At 40.5% G+C, this 22,488-nt stretch overlaps 1 long non-coding RNA gene across 1 annotated transcript in view; it reads right to left on the bottom strand.

Moving 5' to 3' along the window:
* Positions 1–10,580: 10,580 nt before the first annotated feature.
* The window catches only part of LOC143417078 (uncharacterized), a 62,909-nt gene continuing 51,001 nt past the window's right edge, over positions 10,581–22,488 (bottom strand). The window contains exons 2-3 of the long non-coding RNA XR_013097303.1: positions 11,640–11,754; positions 10,581–10,640 (exon numbers count right to left, since the gene is read on the bottom strand). This is a non-coding gene — a long non-coding RNA (uncharacterized LOC143417078). The remainder of the gene's footprint in view (positions 10,641–11,639; positions 11,755–22,488) is intronic.

Below are 22,488 nucleotides of genomic sequence, written 5' to 3'. Positions count from 1 at the left end.
ATTCTTGAATCCAGAAGAATCTTAAATCCTGGATTTATGGCTCCGGATAAAAGCAAGTGTTTTTAGCACATTACTTCATCATCGAAGATTAGATTTCCATACCAAAAGAGCAAAATTGTTACCTCGTTTCCAGTTTTGTTACTATAATATCATCAGGAGTTGAGGAACCAAACTTCTCATGTGTGTACATCTTATGTCATCAATATATATGACTTCATCATGTTGCCTAGCAACTACCGAGAAACACGCTAACAATACAGATTTTTAGCATTTATGCATCTATATCAACTGATTTAATTTTTATGGCAGTAGCATCTCATTAATAGCCACTAAAGTTATGTTATGCTATATAATATACTATGATAGTATCAATTTTCCTTGCAGCCATATTGCAGTGGGTTAAAAATTACCCGTTTTTAGCATCTACCATCGATATTTTTCTGCTTTTCTCAGCGTGATCAAGTATATCAGCCTGTGGTCTTAAATCATGAATACAAATTAATAAATAAAAGTTTCAGTAACTATTTTGCCAAATGCTTTCAGACTTTGCAGACACAGTTTTGGTGCAAAAAGAATTCCTTTTCCTAAATGTGTGTCAGCCGATCCAAACATCTGTCAAAACAGTTAACAGGCAATCAAAAAGATTAAATTTATAATTAAGTATTTATCTGCATGCGACCCATATGGGAAAAAAATCAGTAAGAAATATTTGTTTGATGTATATTTTGTGTTCTGTGTCTGTACTAGACTTACAAAACCTTTATTCTGAAAGAGTTACTACTGCAGATAAGGGATAATTGTGCTCTTTTTCAATATAGGATGATTTAATCTTTACTCCGGTCATTTGTTCCTATAACTCTGCACTGCCTCTTTGATTAACTTGCACAAAGTGAGCGCTAGAAAGTTGGTGTAATTCCTCGACCAACTTTGCAGACCTGACATGACCAGTACAGCCACCAAACACGAACAACTCCACAGCGATCGCGTTCTTCAACCTGGCCCAAAAGCACGACGACAGCAGCTGAGCCCCCTCCCTCCTCCGCACGCTCGCACCCTTAATCAAGGTTGGAAGATGCATTTGGTGAATTCAGAATTTCAAGCACCTCTCTACTCTACCAGTGTCTCGACTTCGCCTGATTAAAATGATAGAGGGGCTGGAGAATGTTTGATCTCCAAATCAATTTACATTTAAGATTCAATTTTGCACCTGCAAGACTTTGATTTTGGAACTTTACGCCTTCCCCCCGTCTTGCGAGGACGGAGATTAATCTACACCAGCTGTTGAAGGAAATATTGTTGATTTTTTTTCTCTCTCCTCTCTTTTACTCACAAATAAATTCAAATAAATTCTCACAGATGAATCAGCCTGTGTGATATGTTAAACTATTTTTTTTCCCCTCGATTAAAAACGTGCCTTTAAAACTTTGTCTGAGGTGAATATTAACACGGAGTGTGATCTAAGACTATCTGCTGCTTACAACTAATATACCCAGGGACACACATAGATGAGAACATGGAAACTCTCACACTCACATGCACAGAGAACAAAGAAGCAATCCAGGTCCTTTGAAGCATAGAGGGAGTTATTTATTTGGGAAAAAAAAAATCCAAAGGGGTGGAATGCAATCGATGCTGAGAGGTGAGAGAAGAGGAACTGTGGGTGCAACAAACAAACAACAGGGCCCAACACTAAATCAGAGCTTACAGTCTTAATGTACACCTCCAGGGGGACATATCTGTTTTAGAACAACCCCAATGACTTATTGATCCTGGAATTGAATTACCCGTGCCCTCTCCCCCTTTATACAAGCCCACAATATTAAGACATGTTTGATGTTTGCATGCATTTAATTAAAACAGTTCTCAGGAGAAACACTTTAAGAGCTCGATTTGCAGTGTTTCAACAAAAAAAGAAAAGAAAGCAAGCTTCACTTCATTGCTTCATGATTGCAAAATTATTAATAAATAAAGTTAATACTATAAAGCAGATATCCAGTTAGTCCTTCAGCTGAATTGTGGGAGGAATGTAATTGCACTGTTTTATTTTTTAAGTCTATTTTAAATGTTCTGTTTTGTCAGCTTGGAGCTAAATTATAGTTCCACCTCTAAAAAGAAAAATAATCGCAAAGCAGTGTTTTCCATCATGGAATAAATGGTATGCTTAGACAATGATTAAAAAAACAGAGTTTCTTATTTGTTTATTTAATGCAGTTTGGTTTTGGCGTGGACGTGATTTACAGATTTTTATGTCAAGGATGCTTTTGATTGATTTTTCACTTTTCCTACCCGAATGCAGACGTTAGATTAGACCGAAAGGTTAAAGCTACTTTGGAGTAAATATTCCTGTCAAGTTGACTTGACAGGGATTTGATTTGCAGTTTCGCTGGGAAATGTTGGTGAATTTAAAGCATGTTACAGAATATCATAACTAGACTGAGAGGTCTTTAGCCATGATTGTAGCTCTGCGCTCTTTGCGCTGACAAGCTGCCAATAATAAAGCTAATATGATGATGTTAAGCAGGTAATTACCATGGTCACCATTTTAAAGTGGCGTGTTTTAAGCCAAATATTGCTGAATAATGTGTAATTATTAGTCAAGGCAAGTAGGCAAGTACGTCAGGGCTGACTGGGATTTGTTTCATGAACGTGCGGTAAAAAACAGACTCATAAACATGAAGCAATCATTTTGAGTAAAATGCAGCTGAAATATATAAAATCAAAGGTTTATTTATTCAAATAATTTACCATTAAGGAGAATGTGCTTGGTATACCGTAAACTCAATTTATAAATGTTGAGGAATTATTATTTTCCCGATTTATTAAATTGTACTTACATACAAACATGTGTTAAAGAATTTGGGGCATAAATATTGTTTGGGGTGAAATACGATGAATTAAAAACCACAGTTCATCTGGGGGATGTAACGGGGATGGATGGAAATTTCCTTTCACACTAGACCTTTCTCTCTCATGGTGAATTAAAAGCAACCAAAGAAATTACGATATATCATCTGCCAATTACAACATTAAGCACAAAATTCGGTGCTAATCTCTCTTGTTATGAATTAAAATTGCGACATTACTGTGGCAAAAACAAAAGAACGATGTGCAAGATATTCCTCTTGGAAAAGGACTTTTTCAAGTGCTTTTTATGACCTTGTAGTGCCATATCACCCTATTAGAGCGCTCCGCTCTCGCTCTGCAGGCCTACTTGTTGTTCCTAGAGTATTTAAAAGTAGAATGGGAGGGAGAGCCTTCAGTTTTCAGGCCCCTCTTCTGTGGAACCAGCTTCCAGTTTGGATTCGGGAGACAGACACTATCTCTACTTTTAAGATTAGGCTTAAAACTTTCCTTTTTGCTAAAGCATATAGTTAGGGCTGGACCAGGTGACCCTGAATCCTCCCTTAGTTATGCTGCAATAGACATAGGCTGCCGGGGGATTCCCATGATGCATTGAGTTTTTCCTTTCCAGTCACCTTTCTCACTCACTATGTGTTAATAGACCTCTCTGCATTGAATCATATCTGTTATTAACCTCTGTCTCTCTTCCACAGCATGTCTTTTATCCTGTCTTCCTTCTCTCACCCCAACCGGTCGCAGCAGATGGCCGCCCCTCCCTGAGCCTGGTTCTGCCAGAGGTTTCTTCCTGTTAAAAGGGAGTTTTTCCTTCCCACTGTCGCCAAAGTGCTTGCTCATAGGGGATCATATGATTGTTGGGTTTTTCTCTGTATCTATGAAGCGCCTTGAGGCGACTTATGTTGTGATTTGGCGCTATATAAATAAAATTGAATTGAATTGAATTTTCATGATTGAAGTAGAAACGGGAGAGGGAGGGGGAGAGGATGAGAGAAGAAGAGGCAGCTGTGCAGCAAAGACACAGAATAACTCCAGCTTTGTGTCTTTTTCATTGTAGCTGAATTACGGGACAAACTGTTCCTTTTCACCTCAATAAGAAACGCGTAATATTTTCTCTGAATACCAGGCGGGACAGTTGGCAACTCTAATAACTTATGAACAAAATAAAGTTCAACATCATTAACTTCATAGCACCCACCCAGCTGTATAGAAACTCCGTCATGCTAGCTAGCACGCAGTACGGAAAAAGTCAGCACAACGAAAATAAACTCCACCTAAACTTGGTTTATATCTGACCCAGATAGACTGCAGGTCATAACTTCTTACCTGAAGTTCAGTTCACACTCGGACCAGCGGCTGCCTCGGGTCTCTTTTCCTTCTGCGTCCCCTTTCCCTCCTCCACCTGCTGGCCTCCACCACTTGCTAATGTTACTGAATCTGTGGAAGCTCCGCGATAGCCACCACACGAAGTAACGAGTAACGACCCTATCTAAATCCCAGTAACGAGTAACGCGTTCCTGATTTTGGCATAATAACTAGTTACCGTGCTCGTTACCACAATAATAATGTAGTTACTGTAACGCGTTACTTAATAACGCGTTAGTCCCAACACTGGTAAACATGCATATGTAAGCAGTTCAGAGTGGCAGACTCCTCTCGCTACAACCCACCATGTCACAGCACAGACACAAAAGGAGACCATATGTGTATCTGTGAGATGCCAGCTGCCTTGACAAAAAGGCAGTGTTTGACTGGGAATGAAGCAGGCTGACACGTCATGGCATACATGCTCGAGGAGTCAGCCTGTTCGCTGTGTGGACGGTGCTTAAAATGTCGGGCTGCATGCCCTTGTCATCATGGGCAGGAAACATAACTTTCATATTGATCCATCAAGTCATGCAGAAGTGAAAATGATGAGTTTTATGTAGTTTATATATACAAAAAAACTGTTTATTGTAAAGACTTTTATTCTTGAAAGGTGTGGAGTAGGCTGATGTTCTGGAAATTTATGGAGGATGACAGTTAATAATGTGTATAGGAATTACAGGAACCAGGAGTTGTATTATCTTTAAAAGTCAACCCACTGTCAAAACTCTGCACGCAAAGAAAGAACAGATGACCACAGAGTCCTAATAATCTCCCAAGTTAGCAATTATCCTCGCAGACAGATGTTGTACTGGAATGATGACAGAATGTGTGGGTGGCCATAAGGCTGTCTTATGATCATGGCTGTGCAGTAAAGAGTATTGGGTCTTCAAAATCAAACCCATTTGGAGCATTAATGCACACACGGAAAATATTACGAGTTGTGAGGTACAAGTGTGGCATCTCACTGACACTTTGAATATCGTCAATATTTGCCTCTCTCCCTCCTGGGAACACAACAAATGCCTTGCCAACAAAGCTATCAGTGTTTTGTTGAAAAGTTAAGTTGCCTAATGGAAGCGCTAGAGAAAAGGACGCACAGTCACCATAATCAATAGGGTTCTTCCTACGAGATGGGTGAATGTGAGCCACAAATTTCGTGCCAGCCTGGCCGTTTGCTCCTTAGATCTGTCAATCATCAGTACTGAGGCTGAGGACAACGAGGTCATGCAGTGTATAGGTTTTTCTTACCATGATTAAAGTAATAACTTTTTTTAAAGACCTTGTCTGAATGATGAAATGGCTGCATTTATTGGCCACCCACCAATACTAGTGTCAAATGACTCTTGTTTTAGGTTGACTTTAAAATGTTCCCCAAAGGCTCGTGTAACCCAAAGATTTAAACTGCATTATTTATTAAGTATTGTAGCAATACTTGAACGTCTATCACTGATTCTAAGGAGCTTGGAAAGAAAAGCGTCTGGACTTGTTTAGGTTCCTTGAAGATGTGTCACCTCTCATCTGAGAAACTTCTTCAGTTCTAAGAGCAACTGTTGGAGAGTCCCAGATTTTAGGCACTATGGGAGTTTCCCCCCCAAGACGGTCATGGACCCCTATTGATCCTCTACCTAATCACACGAGCCAAGGTGTGAAAACAGGTGTGGGTCACAATCAGCCAAGGATTCAGGTGAACCCATTGTGAAACATAGCCCCACCCTATCATGTGATTTACTGAGGTCAAAAGGCCCAGGATGTGAGTGGGTGTTGAGCAATGGTCCCTCTAAGCTGCGCGCGTGCACAATCGCGTGCTGCTGACACGGTCTCTGCACCCAGAAACTTTGCGTTGCGCACAAAAAAAAAAATCTAACCTGAATTGCAATTAAAATAATTATGTTAACAACTCATTCTGTTTTGCAGTGTGAGTCAGCAAGTAACCGGTGACTGGCTGCTCCAGCCAATGCTGCGATTCACATTCGTATTTAGGCAGATAATCAGCGTCGTTGACAGGCTATGACAGCGTCCTTATGTGCCGACACCGGTGTTTTAGCGAGCAAAGCAGTGTGGCTGATGAGGAGTGAAGCCACGTCAATAACAACGTGTACAACCATTGGAGTTGTGAGCAGGACAGACGGAACAATTGACGGGAAAAGTGTGGACTTTACACCAGTTTTTAAATTGTGTTGATAGGCCACGTACAACCAGAGTTATGATAAAAATATGCAATGTTTGGTTTTCTTCCTGAATACTATCGTTGTTTATATTTACTGCAGAAACAGTAAAAACTGCGTTTTATAAGGAAAACGCTCGAAAGCACTCTCCACCTGTGAGAAAAGCCAAAACCAAAAAACCCCGCCCTTTCCTATTGGTGGAAAAATGTACCATGTCCACCAATCAAAAAATGATATGGCAACATGGCATTTAGTTGTTTAGGAAGGGGGGAAGTTTTAGGAGTGACGGCGGTGTTTTGAGATGCGAGAGATTTGTGACGTTTAGCGTGTTTTGAGTCTAAAGTTAGTGTGTTGTCTTGTGTAGTTAGTGTGTAGTGTAGTCAATAGTTTTGTTGTGTGTCAGAACAATGAGGCACCTGCTGAATGTTACAGGTGTTACAGGAGTGATACATCTCCTGTTGTCAGGCCTGCAGGTATCAGGCTGTTGTTCTCCTTTATCTCATAGTGGACAGAAATTATTTTTTGTGGCACAAATAATTTGTGTGGCATCAAATTTGATGCAGAACAGCTGATTGTTCTGTAAATAGATTGAAATGTTTATTTAAAAAACACCTTGGCTGCATTTTTAGGTAAATAGCTGCAAAAAACTTTGTTTGCAAAACTCAGTAACTTTTTTGAAGAAGTAACTATATAATTAATTGCCCAACATTGGTCATTACATGCTGTATTTTGCAGACAGAGAGTTACAGGACTCTCTCCCAGACCACAGACTCATAATACAAGTCACAGCTTTCAAAAAAAAATAAGAAGAAAGTTGTGTTTTTAAAATTGGAGTTCAAGTTCTTTTTACTTCCAATAGTGTTAACATACTACACAGGTCGTGAACAAGATTTAATTTTCATTGTAAGTGGGCTAAAGCAGTTAATTAAAAGTAGTCTAACATAAATGTAAATGCTGTAATTTGATTATTTTAATAAAACATATAACTTAGATGGATTTGATGCTGGCGTGACCACAGTGCACACGTCTGCTGTTGCTCACAGTGGTCCAAGGGACCGCTCAGGGAGTTTGTGTGTTCGCTCAGACACATGAAAAATTAGAGGGAACATTGGTATCGAGGCATCTGGGAAGGGATCTCAAAACTGGATTATAGATGGCACACAGTTGGTGTCGTAAACCCCCGCCTCTGTTCAAAGATGGTCGCTCACAGTGGACATAAATGGCTTATTTCACTCCTCTTTCAAACCATCTGTCTTCTCTGTCCAAAATGTGAACATTGGCATCCTCGAAAGAGTGTCCTTTATCCATAAGATGCAGATGGACAGCTGAGTCTTGTCCCGTCGAGGTGGCTCTTCTATGTTGTGCCATGCGTTTATGAAGCTCCTGTTTGGTCTCTCCAATGTAGAGGTCTGAGCATTCCTCGCTGCACTGCACGTAGTGTATGCTGCACAGTGCAGTGCGGAATGCCAATGTTCAAGGAAATACAGTCTATAAAATAAAAACAGACTTTGTACAATCCTAATGTGCTTGAAAATCAATGGTTGGTATGACCACCTTTATTCTTCATTGCAGTCTGAGCTCTCTTAGGCGGTCTTCTTCTCATTTAAAGGCTCTTCTTTGGATGTTGGCTGCCTTTTCTTCTGTTCTTTGCCAAGATGATCCCACACTGCTTCAATCACATTGAGGTCAGGACTATGGGGAGGTCAATCCATGACTTATAGTGTTATATTGTGTGTTTTTCTATCCAAGTGTGTTTTTATTGCATTGGCTGTGTGTTTGAGATCATGGTCATGGTGTAAAACGAAGACAGTCAGATGCTTTCTAGATTGCATTGCATGGTTGGTCAGAATCTAACATTAGTTCTCTGTGTTTATAAGCCCATCAGTTTCAACACAATCTTCAACACCCACTGACACCAAACCATGACCTTCATTGTGTTTTATAAATGGCTGCAGGCACTCATCCTCTAACCTCCCCTATACATAGTAACAATTTGAAACACCTGATAGAGTCAACTCAGTGCATTTAGACATCTTGACATGGTCAAGACCTACTGAAGTTGAAACCAAACATCAAAATTGGGAAGAAAGGTGACTTTCATCGTGTTATGGTTGTTGGTCCCAGATGGGCTGGTCTGAGCGCCTGAGAAACCTGTTAAAAGAGAGATTTTCCTTCCCACCATCACAAAGTACTTAATCATAGGGGATCGCTGGGGTTTTCTCTCAAATATTGGAGGTTCTTTACCTTTTAGTATAAAGTGCATTGATATATAAATAAACAGGAATACTTTCTTGGCACACTTCGGGCCCCATCGACCTAACTGAGCATCACTTAAATCCCACCGCTTACCTGAGTATTGCTGCTGACCATGTCCTTCCCTTTATGACCACATCTTCTGATGGCTGCTTCAGAAAGGATAACTCACCATATCACAGTTCAGATCATTTCATACTGGTTTCTTGAACATGTCTGTGAGTTCACTGTACTCAAATGAACTCCACAGTCGCCAGATGTCAATATAACAGAGCACCTTCGGGATGTGGAAGAACGGGAGATTCTCATCATGGGTGCACATTTGCAACTGGCATGCAGCTAATAACACAGTTCACTCTTAAACATACAATTTGGAAATTATTGTCCATCAAAATATAATAAAAATTCTTATTTGAACTCATCAAACTGTGACAAAGATGATCAATGGCTTTTATTTGCCAGACGCAAATTCTTTATTACGTTATTTTGATGCTGCAGAAGGTAAATTGCCTCCTATTTTTGGCCAGTAATTTCCAAATTGACGCCCTGCATTGTTGAAAGCCAAGCCGGAGCAGCGACAATCAAAATATCAGCCTGCAAGGTATTATTTAGAAAATTATTTTTAAGCCATGTTTGCCTGTTTGTTAGAGAGTACAAAGTGAAAACAGGCACAGATGATAGGGGAAGAGTGTACGAGCACAGAGAGCATGTAGGGCAACCGTGGTCATGAGTCAGACTCAAACTTAAAATGCACCCAGGGATGTATTAGGGTTTCCCAGAAGTGTCCCAGAAGTGTTTTCACAGAAATAGTCACCAGTGGTAGATTATTTGACACTTTGGAGATAAATCCAGATGTAGAAAAAGACCAAATGATCATCACTTAAACCGAGAGTTCCACAGATATGTTTAAATTATTGTCAGCAATGTTAGTATGACAGACAAACTTTCAGAAATATTTCAGTTCTACTTTTAAACCCATCATTATAATGAGTTGGAGGGCCTTGAAGGTTAATATACTACACTGTACTGTCCTATTCTACTATACTGCACTATTCTACTGCACTATTCGGTGTGATCCCGAAGGAAACATCTTTTATCTAAATGTCGATAGTCTCAGAAAGAATTCACTGCAATGTACCTGCAATGAAACTCATTTCTGTTTAAATTATAACTATAACAGTACTAAGAACCCAGATAGGCGTTCTTGCATTCAGAACATCTACTGGCACATTACAAACCCTTTCAAAAGGCTATTTTCTAGCTTTTTTTCCAGGTTTTTGCAAGTTTGAGGAGGCGATAGGTATCCCTCTCTTGTCTGAAAGTTGAACCAGTTAGCTTAGCTTGATCCACAGATAAGCTCTGTCTATCCAAAGCCAAGCAGTACCTGTAAGCCAAGGCAACAATCAAGGACCCTGTCCATGTGATAGTCCTGTAAAACCTCAATGTATTGTTCGTAGTTAAATGACCTGTTACATGTTCACTGTCACATGCACAGACATGCAGCTATAAGTTATATGGCTCTTATTTCAGCAACATGTTAGCCATATTATGTCCATTCTAATTGTCTTAACTAAATCTTGTCAAGAAAATGAAACAGCATGGGTTTTAAAATGCCCAGCTATTTTTTAGCTAATATGCTAAGTTAGCCAGGCTTAGCTTAAATGCTGCACAATGTGGAATGAGCGATTTTTACCAGAGTAAAGTGCAAAAGTACATTTGGCCCCATGACGCAATCGGCAATCGTGCAGCACTGCATACATCTTTATGCCTAGTTTCACCAACTGCCTGCCAGAAACCTCCAGCAACCAGTCAGGGAATACACATTTTTTTCCCAGCAGCCGGTGGTTACTTGCTGGTCACTGACTGGTCTCTAGGTCTGTGTGACTGGGGCGTTAACCAATATGTAGTATACATTACCAGAATGCTAGAGTTTTATGGGCAAAATCAGCTTCCTTAACTTGTGGCATTCCAAGGCAGGCAGTGTTAGCTCAGTCAAATCTAAAAATAAACACACAAATGTGAATATCACAAATAGCACATTAGCAAGCAGAGCTTTGACAACAGACAGGATACGTAAAAGCCAGTTTAATAAAACAGGCAAGGTGATAGGTGCAGGCTCAGCCAGCACTTTCTGTTTTGCATATCTGAGAAACCAGTACTAAGTTTCAGCAGCACACCACCTTCCCTTTATCTCCCTGTAGATACAGACATCTGACCATATCACACCCCTTTAATTCACCTGTTTGTTTGTTTTAATTATATTTTAGTATTGTTGTTTTAAGAGATGCAGGCCTGTGTTTTCAAATGATTGAAAAGAATGTGATGCATAACTGCAGACTGAACAGAGCAGCTCAAGCTTAACCATCTGCAGCAGTAATACTGATCCATACAACAGTAATGGGGAACATTTATCTACAGAATAAATACTTGTACTTTTGATGCTTTATGTACAACTTTCCAGTAATGCAGTTTTATGTGTAGTGTTTTCATAGTGTTTGCTAAACGGATAGTGAATAATTTTGGCAATACAGTAGAGATAGTATTTTCCAATTCTTCAGCCAGGAGGAGTTCAGAAAGGTGAAGACGTCCAGGAAGAGAGCAGCGAGCTGTAAATATATTTGGCATAAGCACAAAATAGTATTTTGGATTTTTTTTGTGTAAAAGTCACGCTGCCTGTAACATAAATACAAGATAATAGTATTGTTTCAATTCAGGTCTGATATATTTCCAAAACTTTTTGTCTACAAACACTCATATTTAACCAATTTTACTATGACAACAGGGAGTGAACAGACTTTCTAATCCCTATCTGCATCAAATCACTGTATCCACTCTTATTAAAATGGTAAAGTTTTGCAAAAAAAAGTAACTACACTTAATAAGTGAATGCATAATTAAATACATGCTATTTCTGGCTTTACAAACTTCCTAGCCTATATTGAAAGCATTTGCAGTTTTAACTTAGTAAAAGATAACTTTAAAGGTTAGCAAACTTACTCTGTTCTTGATCAGCCTCATGCTTTATTCAGCCTCATATCAACAAAGTAGACCATGTGACCCGGGGTTGAGTTGACTCATCATCAAGCCAAAGCCACGTTTTCCTTCCTTTCTGCTGATGGGAGCAAAAAATAGATTTCAGTTGGGAGGAGAGAAAGACTGTCAAGGATGAGAGGGAGCGTCAGTTTGCCAAGATCAATAGGTGAATCAAAACCACTGCTGATGTTTCACTCTTCAGTATCCCACTTTCATGTATTCACCTTCCTTTTTCTCTATCAAGTCTTTCTTCATCTGATGCTGCCAGAAAGCCAAAACTGCTGACAAACAGTTGTCTGGGTGCTTCCAGCATCTTTATTTGCACTCGATCCAAGAAGAAGAAAAAGAGGAAGATAAAGAAGAAGAAAAAAAAGCAACCTCCAGCCGCCCTACACCTCCTCTTAAACACTTTGTCTCTCCCACACTCTTGCAAAGCTGCTCTCCATAGGTGAGCGAAACTTAAGTGCTTGTGCCCCGGAGCTGAGGAACACCCTGGTCCCAAACCTCTGTGCAACCAATTCTCTTACTTTGCTTCGGTCTCGTCTTCAAACTTTCTGTTTCTGCAGCTAGCCTTTGCTTTGTCCACCCACACCGCGAGCTTGCTGTATTGATCAGTGTTTGCCGTTATGCTTCCTTAACGCATTTTAACAAATTAACTTTTTGCTTGTGTAACGTATTTTTGCTCCTATTATTAAAGCTTCCCCCTTTTGTCTTGAAAAAAAAAAACACAAATTAAGAAACAAACAAGTTCTGAATTAACTATGGAGAGATTCACATATGTTAACCATGCAGGGCATGGAGAAGTGACTGTCATTTAGCAAAAAAAAAACCCCAAACAAAAACAAAAAGACCTACACCTACACCGGAAGAATAGACTATTGTTTCCAGGCTTTCGTTGTCACTGCAGTTTGAAAGAATTAATACAAACCAAAGGGGTGTGTGGGAGACACTCACAATGCTTGATCTGATTTTCTTCAGGGAAGCAACCGTCCTAAGCTACGAGCCAGCGCCTCCTCCACCGGGCTATTCACGCTAGCGTTGCTGTTTTGACAAATGGGCAATAACAGCTAGTCTGCTTTTCTAACTGAAATTGAATTTGTATAGAAATGAGTGGAACAAGGGTGTAGGCCCAGGACAAATAACTTAACTCCATCAGATGCTCCTGGCAAAACTGCATTAATTTGAATCTATTAAGAAGAGAGGATAGAAAGAGGTGCAAGCGGACCACACTCCTGCTTTCAGTTCCCTGTAGTCGCTTAACAACGAAAGGTGAAACCGTCTTATTGGTCTTAAACATGACCATAGGATGAGTTTCACAATAAAAGATTCTGCATATGCAATAACTGCATAAGAAAAAAATACAGCATATATATATATATATATATATATATATATATAATCTCAAGATATATCGTGAAAAATTATAGATTTATGTGACACAATGACACAGTGCAAGCCACGCTATATATTTAAAGGCTAATAGGTTATGGGCCATCACAGGTATGTGGCGATCCCATACTGTACCATAAAGCACTTTAAATGCAGTACGTCCTGGGGCAGATGGATCCCATAAATGGCCTATATTTTTGAATTCACACATGCCAGCACACACCTGCAGATCATTGTCAGGTGAAAAGCTTGTGTTGTGAAAATTTGAAAGAAACAGGCCCTTTTTAAGCCATCCTGCAAAGCTTAGTAGATATTCTCTTATATTCTCGAGAATTTTAAGATTAGCTTCTAAGACATAACTAAAATGGATATATAAGGACTTTTTGTGCCCTAACCGTCTACGCTGACCTCACTATGTGGACACACGTTATTTTATAGCCTTAAAAAAATACTTTAACATGAAATAAGCCTTTCACATATTGCCCCATGCCATTTTATTAAATATTCAGAATATGAATGAATTATTCTGAATCTCATCATCTGGAAACCCCCAGGTAAAACAGCCTGCAAGGTCTTACTGTATGTTCATCTTACTAAGGCTGTGAGGAATAACTTGATAAGTAGAACAAAATAAGGGGGGAGTTAATGTTCACGAATTGTAGTGATATATATACATGCATGGTAAAAAGAAAGAACACACTCTTTCATTTCTTGGGTTATAAATAAAGAAAATTGTTCAGTCAGATCTTAAAAATTATTGAAATTCGACCTCAGATGAAGAACAACACATGAAATATTACACCATGTCATTATTAATTGAAGAAAAAACTGAGCCAAAGTGCAGAAGCAGCATGTGGAAAAACTAACTACACCCCATGATTCAGGAGCTTGTAGAACCAACTTTAGCAGCAACAAGTTGAACTTATTTCCTGTTTGGCTCGTGGTCCACTCTTTTTTACAGCATTGCTTCAATTCATTGAGGTTTGCAGGAATTCATTTATGCATATCTCTTAAGGTCCCACCACAGCCTTTCATGCAAGGTTGAGATCTGGACGTCGACCGGGTCATTGCAGCACCACGATTCTTTCATTTTTCAGCCGATCTGTTATAGACGTGCTGCTGTTTCACATCATTGTCCTGTTGCATGACACAGTTTCAGCCACCTCTTAGCTGTCAGACGGATGATCTCAAGACCTGCTGCTGCAAAAGAAACACTAATATCACAGCTCCAACCATGTTGTGCTGATATGCTGTTTGGTGCTGTGCATTATGGCCAACCATCTTCACCTTGGTCTCATCCAAAGGACATTGTTCCTTATGTTGAGATTTGCTTAGATGCAACTTTACAAACCTAAAATTACAAATAATTGTAATTTTTTTGAATACTACTTGTTTTTTGTTTTTTTTGCACAAATGGAGCCAATGCAACAAAATCTCATTGTGTACTACAAGATGTAAATTTGAATGACAATAAAGTATGTCTGTGTTAAAAAGGCTCTCTCCTGATAGGCTTGTTCAGTCTTGTCTTAATTGTGCTGTCAGGAAGCATAACAACAAATGACAAAACACACCATGTACATGTATGTTCATGTATATAGTGTAGTACTGGAATTATATTACTGGTAGGGTGCAGTAGGGTAGTAGTGCACTGGGGCTACGACATACAAACAGAATGAAAGAACATAAAAAATGATTAAAATCTTTAAAAAATAATTATGCTACTAAATGGGTTAGACTTTTACTAATGAAATGAAAACAACTGTGTGACCTCGCTCTTTTGTTTTTACCTTTGAGACCTTACCTATCCTTTATCTGGCATCTGGAATAATATGGCTGTAGTTCACTAAAGGGAGCATCTGTTTCTGTTTGCAGATGTTCGTGGATAGATTCTGCAGATGTGTAAAAAACCTGCTGGTGAGCCATATTAAACCGACCGGTAGTAGACTTTGCCTTTATTACAGTAAAGTTGTGTTTTTATTCCAATTTATTTGCAAGAGATGTGAAATTGTAAAGTGTTCACCTCCAGCAAAGTAAAGCAAAAGGAGATCCAAGCACTCTCCTTAACTAAACAGCAAGCAGCTCGTCAGTGCAATTACTCTGACATTACCGTTAAAAGGATTTCATTTATTTTTTTGAGAAAGAAATTCAGGATATTGGATCTATCCTGCTCACATTATAGACTGCACATGCATTTAATACAAGAAAACTTTATATTGAAAAAGATATAACCTTTTTACGCTGTAATAACACTTTCAGTGTTCCCATGACTCATAAGAGCTTTAGCATACTGACACAGTAAGGAGTCATTTACAGCATAGTTTGGCAAACATTGCCCCCAAACGACTTATAGAGCGTCATTAAACTGTCCTTATGGTTGTATATGATCTCATTGTTTTTCTGGCTGGACTGGCAGCAGCGCATGATTTGTTTTCTTCTCATTTCCTTTTCATGCCGATTAAATTTGCATGTCGGAGAGAGCAAGCTATATCATCTCTTGGATTTGTTCCAGTGTTGAATGTTTTTCTCTTTTCCTCAAAATAGAAATAAAGTGTATTGTTTGCACCATGGCGTGAGTGGATAGTAGGTGTTTTGTCCATACTGAAATTGGACTTGTGGGTAGCTTCTATTGCTGAAATGGAGCTAAATCCAAACATATGGCTAAAATAGAAATTGATAAGAAAAATGAATAAATGTGGTAGGAAACGGTGGAGAAAATACGGAATTAGTGAAGCAGATTTGGAAGCGATGATAGGTGAACTTTAAATTTAACACAGAGGCACCTTCTCACACAGATGGTTTATCATGAAGCAGTAGCATCATAATCCAACGAATGGATTAAAGTGATTAAGTTCCAATTGTGGAGCTAAAAACAGACTGCACACGATTCCTCTTGACAAAAGTGTGTGTTCCTGTGAGGCAGAGCGAAATCCGTGCCCCAGTTTTGGATTCTTATCAAATTTAGACAAACCTTGTCACATCAAGCTTCACTTATCTCTCCGAGAGCTCCGCTCCCCTCTGTCCTGATGAGACCTCGCCCCTCCCCGCGACACATTTCATCTTTTGACCTTGTCACCGGTTCACACATGACCGGCATTGGCCTAAACCCCTGTCAACATAAGCTTTATCTCTTCCGATCGCTAAAGTTTTTGACAGACATACGGGTCTCGAAGAGCCACGGTTGGGATGAATCTGCCACAATTTGACCATGGATCATGCTTGATCCGGGATAAAACACTGCAATCTTGGCCCTGTCATGAAAGCTGACAGATCTCCTTTGTTCGCGGGGACCAATCGGACAACCAAAACTCTTTGCCGTGGCAACAACTTTGCCTCCATCTTTGGGCCACAGGGGTCCATTTGTGCTGTGAGCTGTCGGTTTGACGGCGCCCTGGGCGCACCGTGGGACTGGAGATCCACACACTTTGCACAGAGTTGTCACTCTGTCAGAAAAATGTGCCGCTGAGTCGTCACGAGCGGTGGCTTGTGCGCCGCCGCCAATGTTTTTCATCAGATGCGGTTCACCTCACACGGTTTAGGAAATATGTTTAGCGGAAAGCGCAGGTTGTAGCCAAGGTCAAAGGTCGTGATGAAAGTCATTGCAGCTTATCTTGATCCGTGAGCACTCCATCTGACTTCAGCATCAGCTCGAGATTTCCTCGCTGCCGCTTGCTGAGAATGACATCCTTGGAAATTACGATTTTTTTCAGGAAGTTAACTAATACTGCAGAATGAAAAACACTCTGAAATCCTGAAAAGATGGATGGAGATGGAGAACGAGAATTATTCAGAGGTATGGAGGAGAAAAAAAAATGCACCATAAAAAAAATATATAGGAAAATGTTCCCACCTCTTGGTGCTGCAGTGTGCACCATCAGATTCTTCACCCGGGGACTGTGGAGCACTTAACTCCGTGCTGTCGTGATTTCTCCAATTACGGGTGACAGCTTCCAATCCGCGTGGGAGGTGGATCACCTCTGGAAGTGCCAGGCAGAATACGAAGCGCACCACAACATTAATAATTCACCGGCAGAACATTCATATTCAGTCTAAGCACTGCAGTTTGGGGCCCATTAGAGATAAAGGCGAGCCGACGCTCCCTTATACCTTTCCGCTTGATGTTCAATCGCAGGTATAAAGCCCACATGTTTGACTTTTAAGAGCTGAAATGCTTTTATTTCATTGCCTCACACCAGGATGCAACCACGGGAACAAACATCACGAATGCTCCTAAGACTCCAGACTACAGGTACTAAAATACTGCAGGGAAAGTTTGTTATGATCCTAAATGGGGTTGAATGATTTGTTAGGCACTGTTTTCACTACGGACACCAAATTAATCCATCAGTGGCTTAATTATTTACAGAAAGAGAAGTTTGCAAAGACAAAATAAGTCACAGAGAAGTTTGAAAGACATGCTGAAGTTAATTGTCTGTTGGTAGCGATTACTGGCATCGACGACAGACGGCATCGGTTCCCAGCAAGTACATGATGTACCCAACCAACTGCCTGGGCTCAGCAGGCTGCAGCACACATTGCTTTTTCATACAAAAAGAAAAAAAAAACAACACACCTGTTCTCCAGAGGACCAGAATAAAACGAGCTGAAATACAATACAGAGCAGGCATGAAAAATGGATTGCGTGTGGGTGCGCGGGAAAGAAAAGCTGGGATGGCAGTCATAGCAAAGCGATGAGCTTCGGTCTAGACGAGCTTTTAAGCAGCCACGAGTTTAAATTATAGCCACGACACTTTCGAAGTCGGCCTTTAGGAAAGATGTGAATTATGTCTCAGAGTTACATTCAGTTAGAACCTGTTTTGTTGGGTATTTGCAAAATCAACAATTACAAATCTGAATATAACAGTTCATAAACCGTTAATAATTAAGTGTGTGTGCAAACACTTTACATTCTTATTGAGTCCTTCGAAGTATGACCTCAGGCTACAGCGTTTCTTACCGTCTCCTTAGTCAAAGTAGAAGTTTAGTTGTTCAGTGAATAACACTGACAATAGCTCTGTGCCCATGTAAACCCTGACAGTGAAGCCTGCACGCACTGGTGGACCTTGAAACGCAAAAAGAATTCCTTCATTTCACTCATCATTTCTTTACACCTATGCTTTTTCTACTGTGACATGTCAAAATGTCTGGTGTGAAGAAGTAGAAGACAGCTAATCTCGGTCTGTCGCAAGAAAAAGTAGCGTTGAAACTTCTGGGAGACTAAATGTTCTCGAGCTGCAACTAATTTGCTTGATGAACGCGTTTTTGACAAAATGCTTTACGTGTTAGCAAAAATGCCCCCGCGTTCGGCAGGTGTGATCTGCACGATGAGCTGCAAGCGTGTGGGAATTTAGGGGTTAATTGTGTCAGTTAATAAAAATGCAAAGAAGTGAAGGGTTTACAAATAGCCAGACAATAACTGTAACGCAAAATAGTGTCAAGTGCAAAGAAGTACAATTTGCATACAATTTCACAGCCTCAGCACAGCTGTACCGCCTGTGTATCGGCTTATTTATTACTTTTCCCTTGTTGTGTGTGTGTGTGTGTGTGCTTCTCAGTTTTTGTATAGGCTCCTTTGTTGTTTGCATTTCAGAGGATGGACTTTCCGTTAAATGGATAAATGTTCTAGTGGTGGGGATTCGGCTCCATTACAGTGCTTGTCACGTTAGCCGACATTACTTTTAAGACGCGACTGGTAGCATCCTATACAAATTTTTAAAAAAAGTATAAAAAACTATTTAACAATTTATTTTTTTCCACAGCAGCCGAGTTGTTTTGACCAAAAAACCCAAATTAACTAACAAAAGCAACAGACTATTAATCTAATACGGCCACAGGTGGAGTCTCCCAAGTAAGTTATTTTGAGCTTGTGCAGGCCACCCAGGACTGAGAGAGATGAAGCAGCAGCCTGGCTGCCCACCTCCTTACTGCCCTTCCTGCAGGCCCACTCATACCTCTCCATTCCCACAGTGAGAGAGATGGAGCAGGAGGGCCTATTTTCCTTCCATGTGTATTCCCCTGACAAATCACTACACAGATGATGTCCCTCCCCTGTTAGAAAGGACACTGAAGAAGAGCTAAGGAGTCGAATTCTGCCATTAACCCCACCTTTCAGTAATGTTCTGGGCTTGTTGCTTCCCCAAAAAGCCAGAGAGCAGTGCTGCAGGATGAAAAACCCTGTCTCTTCAGGGATAATGACTGTCCCTCAGTTGAAGGAACTAAAAATATTATCAGCTTTTTAAAAGTTTTTTTATTTTATTTCTAGTTTGGCACAATGGTGCAGTAGTACTGTAGCCTCACAGTAAGAAGATTCCTGGTTTTAACCTGATGAGCTTTTCTGCGTGGTCCTCATCACTGCCTCCCCTCCAACACAACAACACATTACAGCCTTTTCAATATTGTGCCAGACTATTGGCTTGACTAAAAGTCACGTATTACAGATTACTCATTACTTTCTTAAAAGCAGTGCAGTACATTATTACTCACTGGAGTAAATTAATTTTGCGCGACTCCATCAAATGGCCTGAAACGCACACAATTATCAGTTAACAATGTAAACCTCAGTCCTAACGAGGACACACACTGGAGCTTTGTTGTAGTTTTAATGTACGAACACAAAGCAACGTTGAAAAGCAGCTCAAAGAGCCTTTAAAGTCACAGTGATTCTATTCCAGAAACATCCAGGAAGAAATGGAGACCATAATGCTGCAGGCCTGGCTTCTCATCACTGCATATGTTACCTGTTGAAGATCAGACTGGTTGCTGAGTTGGAGTTGACATGCAATCTGGGTTCTTGACTAGTTTTGTGTTAGCAGTGTTGTCTGTGCAGATGGGTCCAAGAAGTCATGGATGCAATTTAACTTTACCATCATGCACTTTTGTGCAGTAGAAATAGAAATAAAATTAATTTCCAAATCTTCATTCCTCAAACGCTGTAGAGCACAAGTTTTTTTTCTTGTATTAATTTTATTTGTGTAAGTGTGATATATTGACATTTTGCAACTATTAAGCTGTTCCCTCCAAAGGAAGTTAATGCATGTTACCCCATATTTGAAGCGTCACAAAATTTAATGCCTGTTATTAAATAGGCTTGTCCATGTATCCTGTTCAGTCCTGTTTCATTTATATAGTAGCAGTTGACAATAATAGTCATCTTCCATGACCTCTCCATGATAAATTACTCATACAAAACATAAACAAACTGTAATATAAGTGCGCGCCAGGAGAGATTAGTCATTATGTGTGAAGCAGTATACGAGGATGAAAAATGTTTATTATACTGAAGGCACTTTGAAAATGCCAGTCAGTTATCGACCTAGAAGAGTAGTGACTACTCTCTGTAGGAGCTTACTAGTTTTTTAATTCTAACCAGTTAAGAACAGGCACCAATTAAATCCTGCTCCTGGTGATCATTCACTGATGAGTCCTTCTGATGTGATAAGCATTCCCCATCAGTCCTGCCGATGCTTATTATTAATTACAGAGCAAATGACACAATATATCGGCATCCACTTCACACCTCAGATGCATTACAACAACTAATACAAGAGCCACAAAAGAGCGTTCTTGAGCAGCATGCTCATCCCAGGACAAATAAACTACCTCCAAACTGCCTTTCATGCCACGAGCTTGGTTACTGTTTCAGAGTTACTGATGGGGAACAAACAACCACTGCGCTATCCTCATTCATCAGAGCAGAAAAAGAAAACACTTGAGCACCCCAGAGTCACAGATAAGTGAATTTTGAAACCTATTTTTGCTGCCAGAATAAGTCATTTTTATGACAAATGCTACTTCATGAACACAGTTTGGCTGGGAAGGAGAGATTTCTGACACCGGTTACTGAGTTACACTTTACAAAGTCCTTTTTTTGCAGTGGAAATGTACATTCATTGCGAGCAGGGCTTCGGGGCTGGGAATGCTAATCCATTTACAGGTCCAGCACTTTGGTCCAAACCGACATCTCAAGAAATCGGATGGTTTTCCTTGAAACTTAGTACAGACATTCATCATTCAGTGCAGTGGTACGCAGTGACTTTTACAGAACGGCAAGTAGAGACGATGACCTCACACAACACTTCCTCCACTGTTTAGCAAGACAAATTGGTACAGTTTCATAATTTTGTGCTGCCCAAATTTTATTTGTTTTTATATACATTGACAACCTTCTGCATCTTGCTGAGCCTGTTCCACTTACTTGCTTAATTAAACCCGACAAGACAGAAGTTTCCCTCTGTATCACCAAGTCTTTCCTTTCTAACAGAGTTATTAAAAACTTCTTCACACTACAATATAACTCCTTTAGATCACATGCTGGGCAAGTTGGTTAGCGAAACCAATCTGTTAAGATGATGCATCACACTTGTTTACTTGTCGATGGTCGCTCTATTTCCACATACTGTGCAGATCCTAAATCAGAGTAGTGAAAGCAGAGCCAGTGACAATCTATCACCAGCCTCCTAACAAAGACTAAAGGTTTATCCATAATGTGCATGCACAAACAACCAGTAACCAATATAATTAGAAACAGACACCCAAATCAAATCAGCAGATACTACAGATTCCAATGACTCAAAGTCAAGCAGAATTAATCCTGCTTCCAGAGACAGCAGCCAACTGTGGGCACGCGATGGCAGTAATCTGTAGACGACGCCATCAACATGGCCCTACACTTCATCCTGCAGCATCTGGACTCCCCAGGAACCTACGCCAGGATCCTGTTTGTGGACTTCAGCTCTGCCTTCAACACCATCCTTCCAGACCATCTCCGAGGCAAGCTTTCCCAGATGAATGTGCCTGATCCCATCTGCTGGTGGATCACTGACTTCCTGATGGACAGGAAGCAGCATGTGAGGCTGGGAAAGAATGTCTCGGACTCCCGGACCATCAGCACCGGCTCCCCTCAGGGCTGTGTTCTTTCTCCTCTGCTCTTCTCCCTGTACACCAACTGCTGCACCTCCACCCACCAGTCTGTCAAGCTAATCAAGTTTGCAGATGACACCACCGTTATTGGACTCATCTCGGACGGGGACGAGTCTGCCTACAGGAGAGAGGTTGAACGTCTGGTGTCCTGGTGCAGCCACAACAACCTGGTGCTGAATGCCCAGAAGACAGTGGAGATTATTGTGGACTTCAGGAAGCACACAGCTCCACTCCCCCCCATCATCCTGACTGACACCCCCATCACCTCTGTGGACTCATTCCGCTTCCTGGGTACCACCATCACCCAGGACCTGAAGTGGGAGCCCACCATCACCTCCGTCATCAAGAAAGCCCAGCAGAGGATGTACTTCCTGAGGCAGCTGAAGAAATTCAACCTGCCAACACGGACGATGATGCAACTCTACACTGCAATCATCGAGTCCATCCTCACCTCCTCCATCACCGTGTGGTACGCTGGAGCCACTATCAGGGACAAACAGAGACTGCA

The sequence above is a fragment of the Maylandia zebra genome, linkage group LG3 (assembly GCF_041146795.1).
Source record: "Maylandia zebra isolate NMK-2024a linkage group LG3, Mzebra_GT3a, whole genome shotgun sequence".
NCBI classification, from domain to species: Eukaryota; Metazoa; Chordata; class Actinopteri; order Cichliformes; family Cichlidae; genus Maylandia; species Maylandia zebra.
Note: the sequence above shows the minus strand (reverse complement) of the source record. Positions and strands in the feature narration are given on the sequence as shown.